Source organism: Triticum aestivum, chromosome 6D (genome assembly GCF_018294505.1).
Source record: "Triticum aestivum cultivar Chinese Spring chromosome 6D, IWGSC CS RefSeq v2.1, whole genome shotgun sequence".
NCBI classification, from domain to species: Eukaryota; Viridiplantae; Streptophyta; class Magnoliopsida; order Poales; family Poaceae; genus Triticum; species Triticum aestivum.
The window spans coordinates 478390006-478415939 of NC_057811.1; positions in this window are offsets into that span (position 1 = coordinate 478390006).

A 25934-nucleotide genomic window follows, 5' to 3' on the forward strand; every position below is an offset into this window, starting at 1 on the left:
TCCGTTTTTTTGTTTTGTTTGCATTCATTTTTTTTCATTTGTTTCTTTTTTTTTTCATTTTCTGTTTAATGTGTTCCTTTTTCGGATTTCTTTGTTTCTTTTGGTTTTCATTCTACATTTTTTGTATGTGTCAACAACATTTTTTGAATACATGTTTAACATTTTTGTAATACAAATTTATCATTTTTAAGACATGGTCAACATTTTTTCTATACATATTTTAAAAAGTTTTCAAATGCTTAATTAACATTTTTCAAATACTTAATTAACATTTTTTGAATACATGATCAACATTTTATCTATACACGCTTTTTAAATTTTTTCAAATACTTGATTAACATTTTTCAAATACAAGGTTAACATATTTTTATTTCATGGTCAACATTTTTTTTATGCACATTGAACATTTTTTCATATGCTTTATTAACATTTCTAAATGCAATATTCACATTTTAACACATGATCAACATTTTTTCTATACACATTTAACATTTTCCAAATGCTTGATTAACATTTTTTAAATACTTGTTCAACATTTTTTAAATGCTTGATTAATATTTTTGTACACATGATAAATTTTTCCATCATTTTTTATTACATGGTGAACATTTTTTCTATATAGATTTAACATTTTTCAAATGTTTGACCAATATTTTTAAAAACTTGTTCAACATTTTTTCAAATGCTTGATTAACATTTTTATATACATGATAAAAAGTTCATCATTTTTAATGCATGGTCAACATTTTATATGTTATTAGTAGTATTACAAGCGCCGGGAGCGCGGCGTCACGCCGCGCCCGTCAGATAGCCTGGTATAATGAGCAGAAAGAATAGAACAATAAAGCATATGCATGTGGGCACAACGCGTCGCTTATTCGTCCCACACAATATTTTTGATCCGTCCCTTTCCAGACATCGTCTCATGGTCCTGTCGTCTACTGCACCTACGGACAATGCTTCGCCATGGCCACCGACATTCTCTTGCCAAAAGGCGAACCACTTGGCTTTGTCATCGACCGGCGTTGCACAGCGGATGTGAGGAACGACCAAATCTGGCAGCGTTCCAAAAACAGTTCAGACTTTAGAAGTTGAAGCACCATGTGATTTATTTTATGATATAATAACAATGAAAAGAGCTGTCTTGCTGAAATCTTAGTTGTACATCCCCAATTGAATAGCCTAGTCGGCACTGAGAAATGCTAGTGAGGGATGCTAAGTCGACAATATTGGTGATACAAAAATCAAATTTCAAAGGAAAGGAGGGAACTCTTGCAGTTTGCCACATATGTATATTCAACCACCTGTGTTAGCAAATTATAAGTTGATATGAGATGCGACTGAGTCATTAAGAGTCCGACATTCAGATTGCTAGTAGAAAACTAATTTAGATACACAGGTATTGTGTCATGTGCGAGAACCAAGCAGAACGGACTAAGAAGATGCTCGGTCATCTCTGTTGTGCATAAATTGCACGTCAATCCTGTAATTTCCGGCTCCGTTGATTTGATGAGTACGTAGTTGTTGATGCTAGTTTTTGGCACGGATGTAAACTTAATTAAGATGGCCTCAAATGAAAGACTTCTCAATATGAAGAAGTTTCGTATCATTGAAGTGAACACCTTTTATGTTTAGGTCATTGTCATCCGACCTCATCTCAGGGGTCGAAACTAAGCTCGATATATTGAGATCCAGGGTTCTGGAGTACTGTTCAGCCGATTACCCCTTCAAGATGACCTCAAATGAAAGAGTATTCTGAATGAAATGTCTTTGTCTCAATTATGATATATAAATCATCTCAATCTGTGGTCATATGTGACCTGTGGAGCCGAAACAAGATCTGGCTGAAAAATCCCGTCGCGCAATCAGAGGTCCTAGGTAATCCCGAGGTCACATTCAATCCGAGGACCCAACCGAGGACGCAATCCGAGGACATATGCAATCTGAGGTCGTATGAAATCTAGGTCATATGCAATCCAAAGACCCAATCCGAGGACTCAATCCGATGTCCCAATCCAAGGACTCAATCCGAGGTCATATGCAATCCGATGACCCAATCTGAGGACTCAATCCGAGGACTCAAAATCCGAGGTCAGGAAAACTAGGGAGGTAACATAGAATTCTTAGCTCGATTATGTCGGCTAATCTGACCAGAAGCTAAAGATGGACAATTGAAGATATCCAGATGACCTCAGATGAAAAAGTGTTCAACACGGAGGTTGTTCGTCTCATCGAAACAGTTAAATTTACTTTTGGAAATTTACTTTTGGGCACGTCTCCATTAGAGATAGTATATGGCTGTAGAAATAAAAAACCGAACTGTTGTCTCAGGCATACCTAGATCCGAGTTCAGTTAAGTTGGAAGATTTTGGGCGAGGTTTAGAGTCCTTTTCTTATACGGGAAGTCCAGCCGCCTCTTATATATGTTGGAGGTGATGGCAGATTGAACAACACACAATCAAAATATCAATCTACTACTTTTTCATCTATGTTTTATCTCTCCATTGGTTTCTCTATCGTTCTTCGATGTTCCTCGAGATTTAGAGCTGCGAATCCCGGGGCTCTAGGGGCGAGTGAATCGACTTAGGGCAGCCTATAGCTGCCGCACACCCTGAAGTGGTCTCTCCCGCGCGTGTGAGGTTTCGGGCCTACAAAAAGCATTCACTGTTTGTCTTGCGTATCGCGCTGCCGGTTGGATCTCCTTCAACGCAAGCTACGGTGCATCACCCCCTGCGTCGAGGGTATACATGACGTTTCGTGTGTCAGCACACTTTTTGGCGACTCCGCTGGGGACAAACGATCAATCATCAACATCATCCATCATATCCGATCTTCACAAGCCATCTGAAGTGGACGCCGATAACATCATTAAACCCAATCTTGAGGAGTTACCGGCTGAGCATCGCCAGGCTCATGAGGAGTACTCCCTCCATTCCAGAATATAAGGTGTATTGGTTTTCGTGCAAGTCAACCATTTTAATGTTTGACCAAGATTATAGAATAAAATAACAACATCTACAATACCTAATAGATAAATTATGAAACTAATTTTCATGATGGATCAAGTGATATAAATCTTGTATTGTAGATGTCAATATATTTTTCTAAAAACTTGGTCAAATATGCACTTGTTTGACTTTTGATAAAACAAATATACTTTATATAAAGGAACGGAGTGAGTATAAGAAGGTGCGTGAAGTGAAGGAGTTGCATGAGTTCCTTGGAAACTTCAAGAAGGATCATCAAGGCAACATCACTCCCTTGGGAGAAATCAAGTTTCCTCCTCTTCAGGCCGAGCAGGTTAAACCCTCTGTGAGTACTACCTTTTCTCCTGAGCAACGGGCTGAAACTGAAAGTCATATTGCTGATGGTAATAATATGCTCTATCAAACTTTCTTAGAGAATACTACTGCTCAGAAAAACATGCCTCAATCATCGGCACCTCCCATACAACAACAACCCATACAACAACAATACAATTTGCCATTGAATATATATCATAGGCCAACTAATCAACTTATGGCTCCACCTGCGTCCCCTAGTCCTCTTATGAGTGTACCCAATTCGGCGTTGACGCCGAATCACCTCGTCACACCACCCATAAGCACACGCATGTTTAGTCTTCCGCTGAATTATGGTTCGACGCCTGTACCATAAATTGCATCAGTAGCTAATACTCATGTTGCTGCTATGTCATTGCCACAAGCATCTTCATCTACCCCAGATCCAATTTTAGCCAAACTAAGGGAAGATTTGCGTAAGATGTTTCAAGAGTCTTTCGGAACTGAGACAAAAGTTAAGCACCTCTTCCCATTTCAAGATAAATCAATCTAGTTGGCCAAACCAAATCAATAGATCAGAGAAGAAATACGAAGCTATAACAATCATGCATAAAAGAGTTTAGAGAAAACTCAAATAATATTCATGGATAATCAGATCATAAATACAATTCATTGGATCCCAACAAACACACCGCAAAAAAAGAATTACAACAGACAGAACTCCAAGAACATCAAGGAGAACATTGTATTGAAGAACATTGAGACAGAAGATGCCATTTAGCTACTAACTATGGACCCATAGGTCTGTGGTAGACTACTCACGCATCATCGGAATGACAATAAGGTTGATGTAGAGCCCCTCCGTGATTAATCCCCCCCTCCCCGGTGGAGTGTCGGCGGAGGCCTCCAGATGGGATCTCACGAGAACAAAAACTTGCGGCGGCGGAAAAAGTATTTCGTGGCGCTCTCTAATCTGAGAGGAATTTTTGGGTATTTATAGAGGAAAAATTAGGTCAAGATGATCTGTGAGGGGCCCATAAGCCCATGCCCCCCGGGAGCGCCCCACAAGCTTGTCGCTCCCTCGTGGGCCATCTGGTCTCCCCCGAACCTTCCAGGGTCTCTTCTGGTCTAGAAAAAATTAATCCAAAGATTTTTTCTTCCTTTGGACTCCCTTTGATATTGATTTTCTGAAAAGTCAAAAACAACAACTGATACTAGGCACTAAGTTAATAGGTTTGTCCCAAAAATGATATAAAGTTTCTTGTAAATGAATATAAAACATCCAAGATTGATACTATAATAGCATGCAATAATAAAAAAATATAGATACGTCGGAGACGTATCAAGTAGTAATTAGATGATGGGTTGCTAGAGTGACAGAAGCTTAAATTCTAGTTTATGCGCTATTCTGTAAGGGGCTGATTTGGATCCATATGATTCATGCTATGGTTAGATTTATCTTAATTCTTCTTTCGTAGTTGCGGATGCTTACGAGAGGGGGTAATCCTAAGTGGGAGGCTTGTTCAAGTAAGAACAACACCCAAGCATCGGTCCACCCACATATCAAATTATCAAAATAGCAAACGCGAATCAAATAAACATGATGAAAGTGACTAGATGAATTCCCATGTGTCCTCAAGAACGCTTTGCTTGCTATAAGAGAAAGTTCTGGCCTGTCCTTTGCTATAAAAAGGATTTGCTACCTTGCCGCACCTTTGTTACTATTGTTACTTGTCACTTGTTACGAATTATCTTGCTATCAAACTATCTGTTACCGATAATTTCAGTGCCTGCAGAAAATACCTTGCTGAAAACCGCTTGTCATTTCCTTCTGCTCCTTATTGGGTTCGACACTCTTACTTATCAAAAGGACTACGATTGATCCCCTATACTTATGGGTCATCAAGACTCTTTTCTGGCGTCGTTGATGGGGAGTGAAGCACCTTTGGTAAGGAAATATTTATATTACATGCTGAAATTTACTATCACTTGTCACCATGAAAAACAATCCTTTGGGCTTGTTCGGGGTATCTTCACCTTGACCAGAAGCAATAAGAACTACTCCTAAACCTACTGAACGTACTAAAAACATTGACTATGAGATCCCCTTAGGGTATGTTAGAGAAACCGCTAGCCAATCCTTATGCAGGAGATGGAACTGTACATCCTGATATACACTTCATATATATAAATGAAATTTGTGAATTGTTTAAGCTTGCAGGTTTATCCGATGATGGAGTTAAGAAGAAGGTATTCCCTTTATCTTTGGAGGGAAATGCCTCGACATGGTATAGGCTATTGGATGATACCAGAATATGGGATTAGAACTGGCTGAAATTGGAACCTACATGTGTTCAATCCCCTCCCAAACTCTCCAATCGCATGGTCAAATCAAATCTAGCCCGAGTAAAAAGCAGTAAATCTAGAGACATGGCCAAGACTTACCGGCAGGGCCGATGCGCTCCGGTAGAGTTCTACGGTCGCTCCGGTGGTAGCCACCATCTTGGATCGTCCTGCTGTGGCTCCCGTGGCCGCCTGCCGATGTGAGTGGGGAAGAGGGGAGAGAGCAGTGAGGGTTTAGGGTACGAGACCGTGTAAACTATTAGGGCGTGTCCTACTTGAGGTTAAAAGAGTCAGTTTTACATTGTTTTTTTTTGTATTTTTTTCTTCTCGGATTTTTTTGGTTTTCTTTTTTCTTCTCCATTTTTGGTTTTTCTTATGTTTGTTTTTCATTTCCACTCTACATTTTCGTATATGTCAAAAACAATTTTTAACAAGTGATCAACATTTTTGTATACACGTTCTACATTGACCGCTTATGCAACATTTTCAAATACTTGTTCAACATTTTAATACTTACTCAACATATTTTAAATACATGTTCAACATTTTTCAAATACTCGTTTAATATTTTTAAATCTTATTCAACATTTTTCAAATACTTGTTCAACATTTTTAATACTTATCTAATATTTTTCAAATACTCGTTCAACATTTTTAATATTTGTTCAACATTTTTTAAATACTTATTCAACATTTTTCAAATGTGTTTCTGAAGAGTTGTTTTTGTATATATATGTAGAATATTTTAAAGTATAAATAAAAGTGCAAAAATAAAGAAAATAACGAGAACAGAAAACATATTTTTTTTTAGAAAAAAACAGGCCGTGCCTCCCGCGCGGCTGGGCTGGCCCATCCGGGGCTCCCACGACGTGAGGCTTCGCCCTGTGCTCGCTTAAAGCGAGAAATAGGTGTGCCCCGATATTTGAGCGTGTGATGGGGAGCAATATAAATGAGACTTATAAAACAGAAAAACAAAGTTTTTGAGATAAGCCATGTAAACCGGAAAGGAGGTAGTATTAGTTGTAGCCGTGTGATGGGGAGTAGTAGTTTTCATCAAGGTTGCCGTGTGGACGTGTGGTTCTTAGCATGGCCAAGATTCGTCGAGTTCAAGGAAAAGTAGGAATAGGAGTCCTAGGATAGATCGGATGCGATCCGACTAGTAAAAGTCTAGCCTGGTGTGCGTGTGTATATATATATATATGCCGTGGCAGACATTGAGAAGAGAAGAAAATAGAAGGTACAAGATATATATGCCCTTTGTTAAAAGTGTGTTTCCTGTGACCGATCCGTGGGCGAGATCAAACATCACCTACGCAACCTCCAACTTGCTGATCGGTGATGGCTGGCGAGGACGAGGAGTGGAGCGACGACGAGGAGTTGACCGAGGAGGACCAGAAGGCTGCGGCGGCCTGGGATGAGATGGTGGATCGGGCTCGGGCTCGGCAGAGGACCAGGCTTGGCGGCGGTAGACCCATGAAACGGCTGCAACACGAGCATGTCATCTACATCCTGTCGCTGGAGAAGGACGGCATTGACTACGTCACCGGCGACGGCCGCCGGCACACGCCGGAGAAGATGAAGAGTATCGTGGACATTGACATCAAGGGCGACGACGAGATCGATGAGCGGCAGGCCAGGGTGATGCGGCAGCTGAGTGAGAAGGGCTACGTCCAGGACGACGACTACTACCTGGGCGACGACGATGAGTACCTAGACGAGGCCGATGCGTTGAGCAGGGAAAGAGAACGCCGTCTTGCTCGCATGGGAGTCACCGTCCAAAACGACGACGACGACGAGAACTACTACTCGGAGGAGGATTACTACTCGGAGCTGGGAGAGGAGGAGGGCAAGAATCCAGATGACCAACGGATAGTACTAGCCGCAGAACAGGATTGATTCAGTTTGTTCGTCTAGTACCCACCCATGCATGTAATTCTCGTAGTCGTACATACGTACAAAACTTTGTTAAGTTGCATCCGTATTTAATTTCGTGCTATTTTCCAAACGTTCGTATTTTAGCAATAGATCCAAACGATGCTACTCTTACTTTTCTCCCTTAATTACGTGCATGAGCTGGTCTCAGTGCCGTAACTGAGAAAATAGAGGCCCAGTGCAAAATAAAAAAAATAGGCCATCGATATGACCATCGGCGGTGTCATTCACATGAACCTCGTTAGTACTAGTATTTGCACTTCCATTTTCAGAAGTAATGTTGGTTCTTTTCCTAAAACTTATCAAAAGCACCTTTTATGATTGGGCTAGTCCCTCAATCCTTTTTTCCATATATGTCTCATATCATGAGTACATGAATGTGCTATAAAAATATTGAAGAAAGAAACTACGAAACAAATATCATGCAGTAAAAACATACCATAGAAACAAAAAGGTACAAAACACCCGGTGAGTTTCTGTTGAACATTGTGGTAGGATTGAAATATCTTGATCTCAACACATGAGTAGGTGGTTCTCTCTCAGAAAATGTATGCTGAAAGTGTAGGCACATTCTGATGCCTCTCATATATGGAGAAGGGGTGGAGGGGTATATATAGCCTCCACACAAAATGCAACCGTTACACACATTTGACCTAACTCGGTCAGACCGAATAGAAGAACTTGGTGAGACCGATTCAGTTCAAAATGTGAACGTTAGGAATCTCGGTGGGACCGACTGGAACAACTCGGTGGGACCGATGTGCTAGGGCTTAGGGAAAACATCAACTCGGTGGCGCCGATTGCATCAACTTGGTGAGACCGAAGTGAAGCAATAAGCAACAGAGCGAATGTCAAGCCAACTCGGTGTGACCGATTGCATAACTCGATGAGACCAAAATTAATGCAACAAGTCACAGAGCGCTGGCAGGGCCATCTCGATGAGATCGAGATCTGTATCGGTGTGACCGAACTGTTAGGGTTTCTGGCAGTGGCTATGTCATATGAACTCGGTGGCTCCGAATAGGAAGAATCGGTGGGGCCGAGTTTGACTTGGGTTTTTTGACATATTTGGAATGAGAAAATGGTTGAGGGCTTTGGAGCAATATCACTAAGCACTTGAGCAAGTAGACCATTAAGCAACACCTCATCCCCTTTTAATAGTATTGGCCTTCCTATGGACTCAATGTGATCTTGGATCACTAAAATAGAAATGAAGAGTCTTGAGCTTTTGCCAATTTGTGTCCTTAGCATTTTAAGGGGTCCACATTCCTAGTCCATGCCATGCCATTCATTGAACTTTCTGAAATATGAAACTTGAGTGGATATTAGTTCAATGAGCTATATATTGTTATGAATTACCAAAACCACCCGGGGATTAGTTGCACTTTCAATCTCCCCCTTTTTGGAAATTAATGACAACATATAGATTAAAGCTTTCACAAATGGTAATATGAATGAAATACATCGTCGCTTTGAGAAGTATGTGATAAGCAAGAGCTCATCCTAAATTTGTGCATTATTTAAAATTTACGTTTGAGTGCAAATGCACAATCGATTAGGATCTTGGGTCATGATGACCCACAAGTATAGGGGATCTATCGCAGTCCTTTCGATAAGTAAGAGTGTCGAACCCAACGAGGAGCAGAAGGAAATGACGAGCGGTTTTCAGTAAGGTATTCTCTGCAAGCACTGAAATTATCGGTAACAGATAGTTTTGTGATAAGGTAAATGGTAACGAGCAACGAGTAATAAAAGTAAATAAGGTGCAGCAAGGTGGCCCAATCCCTTTTGTAGCAAAGGACAAGCCTGGACAATTTCTTATATAAAGGAAAATGCTCCCGAGGACACATGGGAATTATCGTCAAGCTAGTTTTCATCACGCTCATATGATTCACGTTCGGTACTTTGATAATTTGACATGTGGGTGGACCGGTGCTTGGGTGCTGCCCTTACTTGGACAAGCATCCCACTTATGATTAACTCCTAATGCAAGCATCCACAACTACAAAAGAAGTATTAAGGTAAACCTAACCATAGCATGAAACATATGGATCCAAATCAGCCCCTTACGAAGCAACGTATAAACTAGGGTTTAAGCTTCTGTCACTCTTGCAACCCATCATCTACTTATTACTTCCCAATGCCTTCCTCTAGGCCCAAATAATGGTGAAGTGTCATGTAGTCGACGTTCACATGACACCACTGGAGGAGAGACAACATACATCTCATCAAAGTATCGAACGAATACCATATTCACATGACTACTAATAGCAAGACTTCTCCCATGTCCTCAGGAACAAACGTAACTACTCACAAACCATATTCATGTTCATAATCAGAGGGGTATTAATCTGCATATAGGATCTGAACATATAATCTTCCACCAAGTAAACCAACTAGCATCAACTACAAGGAGTAATCAACACTACTAGCAACCCACAGGTACCAATCTCAGACTTAGAGACAAGAATTGGATACAAGAGATGAACTAGGGTTTGAGAGGAGATTGTGTTGGTGAAGATGTTGATGAAGATTGACCCCCTCCCGATGAGAGGATCGTTGGTGATGACGATGATAATGATTTCCCCCTCCCGGAGGGAAGTTTCCCCGGCAGAACAGCTCCCACAAGTATAGGGGATCTATTGTAGTCCTTTCGATAAGTAAGAGTGTCGAACCCAACGAGGAGCAGAAGGAAATGACAAGCGGTTTTCAGTAAGGTATTCTCTGCAAGCACTGAAATTATTGGTAACAGATAGTTTTGTGATAAGGTAAATGGTAACGAGCAACGAGTAATAAAAGTAAATAAGGTGCAGCAAGGTGGCCCAATTCCTTTTGTAGCAAAGGACAAGCCTGGACAATTTCTTATATACAGGAAAACGCTCCCGAGGACACATGGGAATTATCGTCAAGCTAGTTTTCATCACGCTCATATGATTCGCGTTCGGTACTTTGATAATTTGATATGTGGGTGGACCGGTGCTTGGGTGCTGCCCTTACTTGGACAAGCATCCCACTTATGATTAACTCCTAATGCAAGCATCCACAACTACAAAAGAAGTATTAAGGTAAACCTAACCATAGCATGAAACATATGGATCCAAATCAGCCCCTTACGAAGCAACGCATAAACTAGGGTTTAAGCTTCTGTCACTCTTGCAACCCATCATCTACTTATTATTTCCCAATGCCTTCCTCTAGGCCCAAATAATGGTGAAGTGTCATGTAGTCGACATTCACATGACACCACTAGAGGAGAGACAACATACATCTCATCAAAGTATCGAACGAATACCAAATTCACATGACTACTAATAGCAAGACTTCTTCCATGTCCTGAGGAACAAACGTTACTACTCACAAATCATATTCATGTTCATAATCAGAGGGGTATTAATATGCATATAGGATATGAACATATAATCTTCCACCAAGTAAATCAACTAGCATAAACTACAAGGAGTAATCAACACTACTAGCAACCCAAAGGTACCAATCTCAGACTTCGAGACAAGAATTGGATACAAGAGATGAACTAGAGTTTAAGAGGAGATGGTGCAGGTGAAGATGTTGATGAAGATTGACCCCCTCCCGATGAGAGGATCGTTGGTGATGACGATGATAATGATTTCCCCCTCCCGGAGGGAAGTTTCCTCGGCAGAACGGCTCCACCGGAGCCCTAGATTGGTTCCGCCTCATGGCGGCGGAGTCTCGTCCCGTAAGCTTTCTTCTGATTTTTTCTCGGACGAAAGACTTCATATAGCAGAAGATGGGCACCGGAGGGCCACCAGGGGGCCCACGAGGCAGGGGGGCGCGCCCAGGGGGTAGGGCGCGCCCCCCACCCTCGTGGCCAGGATGTGGGCCCCCTCTGGTATTTTCTTTGCTCAGTATTTTTATATTTCCCAAAAATAACTTCCGTGGAGTTTCAGGACTTTTGGAGTTGCGCATAATAGGTCTCTAATATTTGCTCCTTTTCCAGCTGCCGGCATTCTCCCCCTTCATGTAAACCTTGTAAAATAAGAGAGAAAAGGCATAAGTATTGTGACATAATGTGGAATAACAGCCCATAATGCGATAAATATCAATATCAAAGCATGATGCAAAATGGACGTATCAACTCCCCCAAGCTTAGACCTCGCTTGTCCTCAAGCAAAAGCCAAAATCGAAAAATATGTCCACATGTTTAGAGATAGAGGTGTCGATAGAAAATAAAATACAGACATGAGGGCGTCATGATCATTCTTATAACAACAACATATATGAATATTGTCATAGGATTTCTTATGATAAAGTAACAATCTATTCACAATGTCAAGTATAAATCAGAAACTTTATTGAAAACTAACAAACTATAATCTCAGCCATTGAAGAAATTGCAATTTATCATAACATCGGAAAGAGTCTATGTAAGAGCTTTTCAGCAAGTCCACATACTCAACTATCATTTTGTCTTTCACAATTGCTAACACTCACGCAATACTTATGGGTATGGAGTTTTAATCGGACACAGAGAAAGATAGGGGCTTATTGTTTCGCCTCCCAGCCTTTTACCTCAAGGGTAATGTCAACAATAATAGCTCATGCTAACTTACATCCAATTGGATATATATATCAGGATCGTACCAACACAATGTGCTTGCCAAAGGATAAAATGTAAAAAGGAAAGGTGAAGATCACCATGACTCTTGCATAGGGTAGGAGATAAAAGTAAAAGATAGGCCCTTCGCAGAGGGAAGCAGAGGTTGTCATGTGCTTAAGGGTTGGATGCACAAAGTCTTAATGCGAAAGAACGTCACTTTAGATTGCCACTTGTGATATAGACCTTTATTATGGAGTCCGTCGCTTTTATTACTTCTACATCACAAGATCGTATAAAGCTTATTTTCTCCCTCACTAATAAATCATACATATTTAGAGACTACAAATAGCAAGACTTCTCCCATGTCCTCAGGAACAAACGTAACTACTCACAAATCATATTCATGTTCATAATCAGAGGGGTATTAATATGCATATAGGATCTGAACATATAATCTTCCACCAAGTAAACCAACTAGCATCAACTACAAGGAGTAATCAACACTACTAGCAACCCACAGGTACCAATCTCAGACTTAGAGACAAGAATTGGATACAAGAGATGAATTAGGGTTTGAGAGGAGATGGTGTTGCTGAAGATGTTGATGAAGATTGACCCCCTCCCGATGAGAGGATCGTTGGTGATGACGATGATAATGATTTCCCCTCCCGGAGGGAAGTTTCCCCGGCAGAACATCTCCAAAAAGTATAGGGGATCTATCGTAGTCCTTTCGATAAGTAAGAGTTTCGAACCCAACGAGGAGCAGAGGGAAATGACAAGCGGTTTTCAGTAAGGTATTCTCTGCAAGCACTGAAATTATCGGTAACAAATAGTTTTGTGATAAGGTAAATGGTAACGAGCAACGAGTAATAAAAGTAAATAAGGTGCAGCAAGGTGGCCCAATTCCTTTTGTAGCAAAGGACAAGCCTGGACAATTTCTTATATAAAGGAAAACGCTCCCGAGGACATATCGTCAAGCTAGTTTTCATCACGCTCATATGATTCGCGTTTGGTACTTTGATAATTTGATATGTGGGTGGACCGGTGCTTGGGTGCTGCCCTTACTTGGACAAGCATCCCACTTATGATTAACTCCTAATGCAAGCATCCACAACTACAAAAGAAGTATTAAGGTAAACCTAACCATAGCATGAAACATATGGATCCAAATCAGCCCCTTACGAAGCAACGCATAAACTAGGGTTTAAGCTTCTGTCACTCTAGCAACCCATCATCTACTTATTACTTCCCAATGCCTTCCTCTAGGCCCAAATAATGGTGAAGTTTCATGTAGTCGACGTTCACATGACACCACTAGAGGAGAGACAACATACATCTCATCAAAGTATCGAACGAATACCAAATTCACATGACTACTAATAGCAAAACTTCTCCCATGTCCCGAGGAACAAACGTTACTACTCACAAATCATATTCATGTTCATAATCAGAGGGGTATTAATATGCATATAGGATCTGAACATATAATCTTCCACCAAGTAAACCAACTAGCATCAACTACAAGGAGTAATCAACACTACTAGCAACCCACAGGTACCAATCTCAGACTTAGAGACAAGAATTGGATACAAGAGATGAACTAGGGTTTGAGAGGAGATGGTGCTGGTGAAGATGTTGATGAAGATTGACCCCCTCCCGATGAGAGGATCGTTGGTGATGACGATGATAATGATTTCCCCCTCCCGGAGGGAAGTTTCCTCGGCAGAAGAGCTCCGCCGGAGCCCTAGATTGGTTCCGCCAAGGTTCCACCTCATGGTGGGTCTCGTCCCGTAAGCTTTCTTCTGATTTTTTCTCGGACGAAAGACTTCATATAGCAGAAGATGGGCACCGGAGGGCCACGAGGGGGCCCACGAGGCAGGGGGCGTGCCCCCATCCTCGTGGCCAGGGTGTGGGCCCCCTATGGTATTTTCTTCGCTCAGTATTTTTTTATATTTCCCAGAAATAACTTCCGTGGAGTTTCAGGACTTTTGGAGTTGCGCAGAATAGGTCTCTAATATTTGCTCCTTTTCCAGCCCAGAATTCCAGCTGCCGGCATTCTCCCTCTTCATGTAAACCTTGTAAAATAAGAGAGAAAAGGCATAATTATTGTGACATAATGTGTAATAACAGCCCATAATGCGATAAATATCAATATCAAAGCATGATGCAAAATGGACGTATCAACTCCCCCAAGCTTAGACCTCGCTTGTCCTCAAGCGAAAGCCAAAATCGAAAAATATGTCCACATGTTTAGAGATAGAGGTGTCGATAAAAAAAATACGGACATGAGGGAATCATGATCATTCTTATAACAACAACATATATGAATATTGTCATAAGATTTCTTATGATAAAGTAACAATCTATTCACAACGTCAAGTATAAATCAGAAACTTTATTGAAAACTAACAAACTATAATCTCAGCCATTGAAGCAATTGCATCATAACATCGGAAAGAGTCTATGTAAGAGCTTTTCAGCAAGTCCACATACTCAACTATCATTTAGTCTTTCACAATTGCTAACACTCACGCAATACTTATGGGTATGGAGTTTTAATCGGACACAGAGAAAGATAGGGGCTTATTGTTTCGCCTCCCAGCCTTTTACCTCAAGGGTAATGTCAACAATAATAGCTCATGCTAACTTACATCCAATTTGATATATATATCAGGATCGTACCAACACAATGTGCTTGCCAAAGGATAAAATGTAAAAAGGAAAGGTGAAGATCACCATGACTCTTGCATAGGGTAGGAGATAAAAGTAAAAGATAGGCCCTTCGCAGAGGGAAGCAGAGGTTGTCATGTGCTTAAGGGTTGGATGCACAAAGTCTTAATGCGAAAGAACGTCACTTTAGATTGCCACTTGTGATATAGACCTTTATTATGCAGTCTGTCGCTTTTATTACTTCTACATCGCAAGATCGTATAAAGCTTATTTTCTCCCTCACTAATAAATCATACATATTTAGAGAGCAATTTTTATTGCTTGCACAATGACAACTTACTTGAAGGATCTTACTCAGTCCATAGGTAGATATGGTGGACTCTCATGGCAAAACCGGGTTTAAGGGTATTTGGAAGCCCAAGTAGTATCTCTAGTTGGTGCAAGGAATTGGCTAGCATGAGGGGGAAAGGCAAGCTCAACATGTTGGATGATCCATGACAATATACGTTATCTCAGATATAAGAAAACATAACCCATTACGTTGTCTTCCTTGTCCAACATCAACTCTTTAGCATGTCAAATTTTAATGAGTGCTCACAATCATAAAAGATGTCCAAGATAGTATATTTATAGGTGAAGCCTCTCTTTCTTTATTACTTCCTATTAATTGCAACGATGACCAAAACTTTGTTTGTCAACTCTCAATAACTTTTAATCATCATACTCTTTATATGTGAAGTCATTACTATCCATAAGATCCATATAATCTCTTTATTTCTTTTTACTTCTTTCTTTTTCTTATTATTCACTCAAGATCATAGCAAGAAAATCAAGCCGTTGACTCAATACTAATCTTTATTATATAGCTCACGGACTCGATTACATAGAAAGATCAAAAGCAACACTCATGGCTAGATCATGCTAAAACTTTATTCTACTAGATCAAGATATTACCAAAAGGATCAAACTAAGAAAAACGGTAAAGATAGGAGTGTGATGGTGATACGATACCGGGGCATCTCCCCCAAGCTTGGCAGTTGCCAAGGGGAGTGCCCATACCTAATACTCAGTTCTCCTTCCTCGGAGGTAGTGACGATGGAGTTGTTGATGATGTAGGCTTGTCGTCCATCTTCCAAGGCATAGGCTCACCATCATAGAAGGATGATCGAGTCTCCGGGATCCTCAAATCTGCAGCCAAACTCATCCTCTTGAATCTATATTCATACTCACAGTTTTGGTTTTGCAGGTCATAGATCTGGGCTTGGAGGTGCTCTATTTTCTCATGAAGCTTGAAGATGGTCTCCCCAATGTTCTTGGCGTCCAGCTTGTGGTTGTTGGTGAGTTCCGCGATCATCATGTGGTTGGCTTCGAGTCCACGTTCCACCATCTCTTGACACTTGAAAACTTGTTGCTCCATTGCTTCGAGCTTTGCCTCCGTGCTTCCGGTCCTCCTTGGTCCCTCCACATCGCGAATGTGCAGCAACCCTTCACGCATCTCAATGGTTTGAGGATGTTGCAGCACTTCCGCGAGGTAGGGGTTGATGACCTTCTCGAAGAACTTGTCCTTGGGAGCGCTTGGAGACGTCATGATGATCTAGATCTGTCAGAAAAACAGCTTGAAACAAAGGTAGAGGATAATTGCGTGATACGGTGGTCAGAACCTCTGGGAGATTATATAATGATTTTTTTACTGACCGAAAGAAGTATCGTGCAAGAAAACGGAGTCCGGAGAGTACATGAGGTGCCCACGAGGCAGGGGGGCACGCCCAGGGGGGGTAGGGCACGCCCTCCACCCTCGTGGAAGCCCTGTGTCCTTCCCGGACTGCTTCTTATTTTCCTATTTTCTTAAATATTCCAAAACAGAGAAAAATTGCCATTAGAACTGTTTTGGAGTCGGTTTACTTACCGTACCACATACCTATTCCTTTTCGGAGTCTGAAACATTCTGGAAAGTGTCCCTTATGTATTCCTCCGGGGTTACGGTTTCAATAATATTGGTTTCAACATTTATGGGATTACCTGAGATATAATGTTTGATTCTTTGACCGTTCACCACCTTCGGATTCGTGCCTTCGAAGTTGTTGATTTTTATAGCACCGGAACGATAGACTTCCTCGATAACGTAAGGGCCTTCCCACTTAGAGAGAAGCTTTCCTGCAAAAAATCTTAAATGAGAGTTGTATAGCAAAACATAATCACCTACATTAAACTCACGCTTTTGTATCCTTTTGTCATGCCATCTTTTAACTTTCTCTTTAAACAGCTTGGCATTTTCATAAGCCTGGGTTCTCCATTCATCAAGTGAGCTAATGTCAAATAACCTCTTCTCACCGGCAAGTTTAAAATCATAGTTGAGCTCTTTAATAGCCCAATATGCCTTATATTCAAGTTCGAGAGGTAAGTGACATGCTTTTCCATAAACCATTTTATACGGAGACATACCCATAGGATTCTTATATGCAGTTCTATAAGCCCATAATGCATCATCAAGTTTCTTGGATCAATTCTTTCTAGATCTTTTAACGGTCTTTTGCAAAATTAATTTGAGCTCTCTATTACTCAATTCTACTTGACCACTAGACTGTGGGTGATATGGAGATGCAATTCTATGATTAACGTCATACTTAGCAAGCATTTTACGGAAAGCACCATGAATAAAAGTGTGAACCACCATCAGTCATTAAATATCTAGGGACTCCAAACCTCGGAAAAATAACTTCTTTAAGCATCTTAATAGAAGTGTTATGATCAGCACTACTAGTTGGAATAGCTTCTACCCACTTAGTAGCGTAATCAACAGCAACTAGAATATGTGTATATCCATTAGAGGCAGGAAACGGTCCCATATAATCAAAGCCCCAAACATCAAATGGTTCAATAACAAGTGAGTAATTCATAGGCATTTCTTGACGTCTACTAATATTACCAATTCTTTGACATTCATCACAAGACAAGACAAACTTACGAGCATCCTTGAAGAGAGTAGGCCAATAAAAACTGGATTGCAATACCTTATGTGCAGTTCTATCTCCAGCGTGGTGCCCTCCATAAGCCTCGGAGTGACACTTACATAGGATCTGTTCCTGTTCATGCTCAGGTACACAACGTCTAATAACACCATCTACTCCTTCTTTATAAAGATGTGGGCCATCCCAGAAGTAATGTCTTAAATCATAGAAAAACTTTTTCTTTTGCTGGTATGTGAAACTAGGTGGTATAAATTTAGCAACTATATAATTAGCATAATCAGCATACCATGGAGCAGTACGAGAAGCATTTACTACATTTAATTGTTCATCAGGAAAACTATCATCGATAGGTAGTGGGTCATCAAGAACATTCTCTAACCTAGACAAGTTGTCTGCAACGGGGTTCTCACCTCCCTTTCTATCAATAATATGCAAATCAAATTCTTGTAGCAAGAGAACCCATCTAATAAGTCTAGGTTTAGCATCTTTCTTTTCCATAAGATATTTGATAGCAGCATGATCAGTGTGAATAGTTACTTTAGAATCAACAATGTAGGATCTGAACTTATCACATGCAAATACAACTACTAAGAATTCTTTTTCAGTAGTAGCATAATTTCTCTGGGCAGTGTCTAGAGTTTTACTAGCATATTGAATAACATTTAATTTCTTATCAACTCTTTGCCCTAGAACAACACCTACAACATAGTCGCTAGCATCACACATAATTTCAAAAGGAAAATTCCAATCAGGTGGCTGAATGATAGGTGCAGAAATCAAAGCTTTCTTAAGTATTTCAAATGCTTCTACACAATCATCATCAAATACAAAGGGTATATCTTTTTGTAATAAATTAGTCAGAGGCCGGGAAATTTTTGAGAAGTCCTTAATGAACCTCCTATAAAAACCGGCATAACCAAGGGAACTTCTTATACCTTTGATGTCCTTGGGACACGGCATCTTCTCAATAGCATCAACCTTAGCTTTATCAACTTCAATACCTCTTTCAGAAATTTTATGCCCCAAGACAATGCCTTCATTAACCATAAAGTGGCACTTCTCTCAGTTCAAGACAAGATTAGTTTCCTCACATCTCTGCAAAACTCGATCAAGGTTGCTCAAGCAATCATCAAAAGAGGATCCATAAACGGAGAAATCATCCATGAAAACCTCACATATCTTTTCACAAAAGTCAGAGAATATAGCCATCATGCATCTTTGAAAGGTAGCAGGTGCATTACATAAACCAAAAGGCATACGTCTATAAGCAAAAGTACCGAAAGGGCAAGTAAAAGTAGTCTTTGATTGATCATCAGCTGACACAGGTATTTGAGAGAAACCAGAGTAACCATCTAGAAAGCAAAAATGTGTATGTTTGGATAATCTTTCTAGCATTTGATCAATAAAAGGTAAGGGGTAATGATCCTTTTTAGTAGCCTTATTTAATTTGCGAAAATCAATTACCATCCTATAACCTGTAGTAATTCTTTGCGGGATCAATTCATCTTTATCATTAGGAACGACAGTAATACCTCCCTTCTTAGGGACACAATGGACAAGACTTACCCACTGACTATCAGTGACGGGATAAATAATACCTGCCTCAAGAAGCTTTAATATTTCCTTTCTTACCACTTCTTTCATCTTAGGATTCAGCCGTCGTTGGTGATCACGAACTGGTTTGGCGTCTTTCTCCAAATTAATTTTATGTTGACATAGAGTGGGACTAATGCCCTTAAGATCATCAAGAGTATATCCAATAGCAGCGCGGTGCTTCTTCCGAGTTTTCAATAATCTCTCTTCTTCATGCTGTGAAAGGTTAGCACTAATAATAACAGGATATATCTTCTTTTCATCAAGATAAGCATATTTAAGAGTATCAGGTAATGGTTTAAGCTCAAACACGGGATCACCCTTGGGTGGAGGAGGATCCCCTAGGATTTCAACATGCAGGTTGTGTTTCAGAATAGGTTCCTGTTTAAAGAACACTTCATCTATTTCCCTTCTTTCATTCATAAACATACCGTTTTCATGGTCAAGCAAATATTGTTCTAAAGGATCATTAGGAGGTACGAAAATAGAAGCAAGACCAATAATTTCATCTTTACTAGGCAATTCCTCTTCACGATGTTGTCTACTAAATTTAGAGAAGTTGAACTCATGAGACATATCACCTAGACCAATAGTAACAATATCCTTTTCGCAGTCTATCCTAGCATTAACAGTGTTCAAGAAGGGTCTACCAAATATAATGGGACAAAAGCTATCTTGTGGGGAACCAAGAACAAGAAAATCAGCAGGATATTTAGTTTTCCCACACAAGACTTCAACATCTCTAACAATCCCCATTGGTGAAATAGTATCTCTTTTAGCAAGTTTAATTGTGACATCAATATCTTCTAACTCAACGGGTGCAATATCATGCATAATTTCTTTGTATAAGTCAATAGGTATTGCACTAGCACTAGCACCCATATCACACAAGACATGATAGCAATGATCTCCTATTTTAATAGAAATAACAGGCATGCCTACAACAGGTCTATGTTTATCTGAAGCACTAGGCTTAGCGATTCTAGCAGTTTCATTGCAGAAGTAAATAACATGCCCATCAATATTATCAGCCAAGAGATCTTTAACAATAGCAATATTAGGTTCAACTTTGACTTGCTTAGGAGGTGTATAAGTTCTAATATTACTTTTACGAACCACAGTTGAAGCTTTAGCATGATCCTTTATTCTAACAGGGAAAGGTGGTTTCTCAACATAAGTAGTAGGAACAATAGGATCATTATAAGTGATAGTCTTTTCTTCAACTTTAGTAGGTTCAACTACTTTTACTTCTATGGGAGGATGATATTTAAACCACTTCTCTTTAGGGAGATCAACATAAGTAGCAAATGATTCACAAAAAGAAGCTACTATCTCAGAGTCAAGTCCATATTTAGTGCTAAACTTACGGAAAACATCGGTATCCATAAAAGCTTTAACACAATCAAACTTAGGTGTTATACCTGACTCCTTACCTTCGTCGAGGTCCCAATCTTCAGAGTTGCGTTTAATTCTTTCCAATAAATCCCATCTGAATTCGATAGTCTTCATCATAAAAGAGCCAGAACAAGAAGTATCGAGCATGGTGCGATTGTTGTCAGAAAGCCGAGCATAATTTTTTTGAATAATTATTTTTCTTGGGAGCTCATGATTGGGGCATGAATATAACATTGATTTAAGCCTCCCCCAAGCTTCAGCGATGCTTTCTCCTTCGCGAGGCCAAAAATTATATATACAATTGCGATCACGATGAACAAGATGCATAGGATAAAACTTCTGGTGAAATTCCAATTTCAATCGTTTATAGTCCCAAGATCCCGTATCATCACATAGCCTATACCATGTCAATGCGTCTCCCTTCAAAGATAAAGGGAAAACCTTCTTCTTAATAACATCATCCGGTATACCTGCAAGCTTAAATAATCCACAAACTTCATCCACATAGATTAAGTGTAAATCGGGATGCATTGTTCCATCTCCTGCAAAAGGATTAGCTAGCAGTTTCTCTAACATACCCGAAGGAATTTCAAAGTAAACATTTTCAGAAGGTTCAGTAGGTTGAGGAGCAACTCTTTGCTCTTCTGGACTGGGTGAAGATACCCCGAACAAGCCCCTCAAAGGATTACTTTCCATAGTAACAAGTGACAGTAAATTTCAGCACACTATATAAATTTTTCCTTACCAAGTTCCACTCACCAAAGGCGCTTCACTCCCCGGCAACGGCGCCAGAAAAGAGTCTCGGTGACCCACAAGTATAGGGGATCTATCATAGTCCTTTCGGTAAGTAAGAGTGTCAAACCCAATGAGGAGCAGAAGGAAATGACAAGCGGTTTTCAGTAAGGTATTCTCTGCAAGCACTGAAATTATCGGTAACAAATAGTTTTGTGATAAGGTAAATGGTAACGAGCAACGAGTAATAAAAGTAAATAAGGTGCAGCAAGGTGGCCCAATCCCTTTTGTAGCAAAGGACAAGCCTGGACAATATCTTATATAAAGGAAAACACTCCTGAGGACACATGGGAATTATCGTCAAGCTAGTTTTCATCACGCTCATATGATTCGCATTCGGTACTTTGATAATTTGATATGTGGGTGGACCGGTGCTTGGGTACTGCCCTTACTTGGACAAGCATCCCACTTATGATTAACTCCTAATGCAAGCATCCGCAACTACAAAAGAAGTATTAAGGTAAACCTAACCATAGCATGAAACATATGGATCCAAATCAGCCCCTTACGAAGCAACGCATAAACTAGGGTTTAAGCTTCTGTCACTCTAGCAACCCATCATCTACTTATTACTTCCCAATGCCTTCCTCTAGGGCCAAATAATGGTGAAGTGTCATGTAGTCGACGTTCACATGACACCACTAGAGGAGAGACAACATACATCTCATCAAAGTATCGAACGAATACCAAATTCACATGACTACTAATAGCAAGACTTCTCCCATGTCCTCAGGAACAAACATAACTACTCACAAATCATATTCATGTTCATAATCAGAGGGGTATTAATATGCATATAGGATCTGAACATATAATCTTCCACCAAGTAAACCAACTAGCATAAACTACAAGGAGTAATCAACACTACTAGCAACCCACATGTACCAATCTCAGACTTAGAGACAAGAATTGGATACAAGAGATGAAATAGGGTTTGAGAGGAGATGGTGCTGGTGAAGATCTTGATGAAGATTGACCCCCTCCCGATGAGAGGATCGGTTGTGATGACAATGATAATGATTTCCCCCTCCCGGAGGGAAGTTTCCCCGGCAGAACAGCTCCGCCGGAGCCCTAGATTGGTTCCGCCAAGGTTCCGCCTCGTGCCGGCGGAGTCTCGTCCCGTAAGCTTTCTTCTGATTTTTTCTCGGAGGAAAGCCTTCATATAGCAGAAGATGGGCATCGGAGGGCCACCAGGGGGCCCACGAGGCAAGGGCGTGCCCCCACCCTCGTGGCCAGGGTGTGGGCCCCCTCTGGTATTTTCTTCGCTTAGTATTTTTTATATTTCCCAAAAATAACTTCCGTGGAGTTTCAGGACTTTTGGAGTTGCGCAGAATAGGTCTCTAATATTTGCTCCTTTTCCAGCCCAGAATTCCAGCTGCCGGCATTCTCCCTCTTCATGTAAACCTTGTAAAATAAGAGAGAAAAGGCATAAGTATTGTGACATAATGTGTAATAACAACCCATAATGTGATAAATATCAATATCAAAGCATGATGCAAAATGGACGTATCAGGTCACTCTTCCATGTCACATACATCTTGGTGGAGCGCACAAAATGATAAGAATAGGATAACATGCACTCATCACCAATGATACAAGTGATTGATAATACACAAATAATCATAGAGATAGACATGCAATCACACATTAAGCATAGTATGCTCAAACACATGATCACACAAGTATCTCACGAGCATAACACAAGTAGTAGCATAAGTAGCAACAACCAAAAAAACCAAAGTAGCAAGGAAAATAAAACCAACAAAAGACAAAAGGCACTCTCTCTCGAAGCCTATGATCTATACACTTTCTTCCCCTTTGGCAACAAGTTACCAAAAAGTTTGAAAACGTATAGTGCTATGCGACACTCTAGGGACGATCTCCGGGAGCTCCTGAAGGGGTCCTCTGGCTTGTAGCTCCAGTGTGCGTAGATGGCGTGGAGAGGAGTCCATCTGCAAATGCCTCTGCTGAAGTCTGTGGAGCTAGTGGAGTACATACTGGAGGGGCAACTGTGGCTGTGGTGGCAGGAGCAGAATGAGCAGGTCTCACGTCTACAACCGGCTCAGCAGAAGACCTCTGTGCCCTTGGCACTGACTGAAATCTGTCTGTAGTTGGTCTGTCATCGTTGTCCTCAACATCATCTCGAAGCTTCTCCATAATGGTCTGAATCTCAGTGACCTTCACATCTAGGTCATACATTTTAGTCTCAATGATCCTTTCAAGACTCTCCTGATTCTGAGTCAAGGTGGCCAGGCTCTTCTCAATCCTCACGGTAGCCTCAAGCAGATAACTGAGCTGATCTTGCTTGGTCTTGAGATTCACTATAGAAGCATCTGGGGCACTTGCTGCCTTTGCTTTCTCGATCTTCTCCTGCGCCTCTACACATGTAGGATGTGATGCATCCATAACAACATCGTTGTCCTCAAAATCAGCCCTAAGAGGAAGATGCTCTTTGTCAAGTAGATATGTCCTAGTCCCAACCTTGGAGTTGAACAACATCTGAATGTGTGGGGCATATCCACAAGACCTCTTCTGGTCAGCTGCTATCCTCTTCACAGTTTCAACAATCAAGCTCATGACTTTGAATTTCTGAGGCACATCAAACAAATGAAGCAAGTTGATGGAGTGACCACGTATCATCCTGTGTTCTCCAGACTTGGGCAAAAGAGCATGCCTCAAGATAGTGTTCATAGTGGTCAGTCCAGCAAGCAGATAATATATTGATCCTAGCTTGTGTGTCTCCAGAGCTGCATCAGGTACAGACATGTAGATGTTATCCATTGAGTTGTGATCCTTCCTGGGTTTGCTATACACATCAAGATCATTTTCTTCTTCTTTTGGGGCATTGATAAGCTTGGCCCATTTAGAAATTGTTCACTAGTATCTGGTTCCCTCAGTCATCCAGACAATCTTCCCATCTGTGTAGAAGTGGGCAGTGGAATAGAATTGCATAATCATCTCATCGTTCCACTTTATCAGTTTCTGTCCAACAAACTTATCAACTTCATTCATCCTGAAGCTTTCATGCACATGAGGAAAATAATCTTCATTCTCATCAATATAATCCCAATCAACCCATTTCATATCACAAACTATGGGCTTCTTGTCAAGTAGCACAGTCTCATGGAAATCTTGTTGTTCTTTGGTATGGAAACGATAGTCCAGATCAGTCCTCCTCCTTGTGGCATATGGATCTGTCTGTCTCCATAGTCTCAGACCATTATCCTTCCTCAAATTCATGTTTTCAGCCACTGGATGATCATCATTATGATCTGGGATCTTGGGCTTCAATTTCTTGAGCACTAGTGGCTTATCATCTTCTTGGACCTTAGGCACTGGGGCCTTGTTTTTCTCTGCAGCTGGAAAGTTCCTAGTAGATCTCTTTGGAGCTGTTGACTTGGATACTTGAGCTGGAGCTTTAGGCTTGGGTGTAGCAGGTTTGGGAGCTGACTTGGGCTTGGAAGGAGCAACACCTGTCTTGATAGCATCTGCCATCAACTTCTGTGACTTGGCAGGAGGTGCAACATGCCCTTCCTCCTCCTCCTCCTCTTCTTCTTCATCTCTCCTCATAGATGATCTCCCAAGCACCTTCGTAGTGGTTGTTCTAGCCCTTTTCTTCTTTCCTTCAACAGCCTCATCATCTTCAGTTTGTTCCAATGTGAACTTGATGGTTTGTTGAGTTGAGGCTCTGACTTTGGACATTGGAGCTCTTCTAGGTGGAGCTTTCTTCTGCAGTCCAGGCTTGGTAGCAGCAGTAGCACCAACATATTCTTTATTCACAACTTTCTTCTTGGAGGTCACTTCCTCCTCAATCACAAAGTCCTCATCTTCACTGTCTGAATTCCTCTTCTTTCTCTGCCTGGTAGCTTCCTTAGGCAAGTTGCTGGGAGTGCTTCTGCTTCCCTCATCATAGCTACCAGAGGGACTAGTGACCTTACTGAGGTTAACTTGCTCTCCGGACATGTTCTGGCTGTCGCTGGCTTCTGACATCTCCGCAACTGACCCTGTGAATAGATGGGTTTGGGTAGAGTGGATGAGCATCACAAAAGACAGCTGCTTTTTGCAAAAATTGATCCAAAATCTTAATTTTAGTTTTCTGCATAAAGCATTTTAGAGCTACCGATTCGAATCTCGGTGACACACTGGTGCGCGTAGGTGCTATACAAATGGTTTTTAACCCCTTCCCGCGACAACATTTGGAACCGTCGCCAAGTGAGTGTGGGCGATATGGGGGTCCTTCCCACACGACCCAGAAATCGTCGGGGATAGGCCCTCCCGGGACATAGGCTGGGGCCAAATAAGCTCGTGTGCGATCGGGCGAGGCATCGAAACCCAATCATTTCCGTTCGTACGTACATCCCACACGGTGAATCCCAAAAAAAA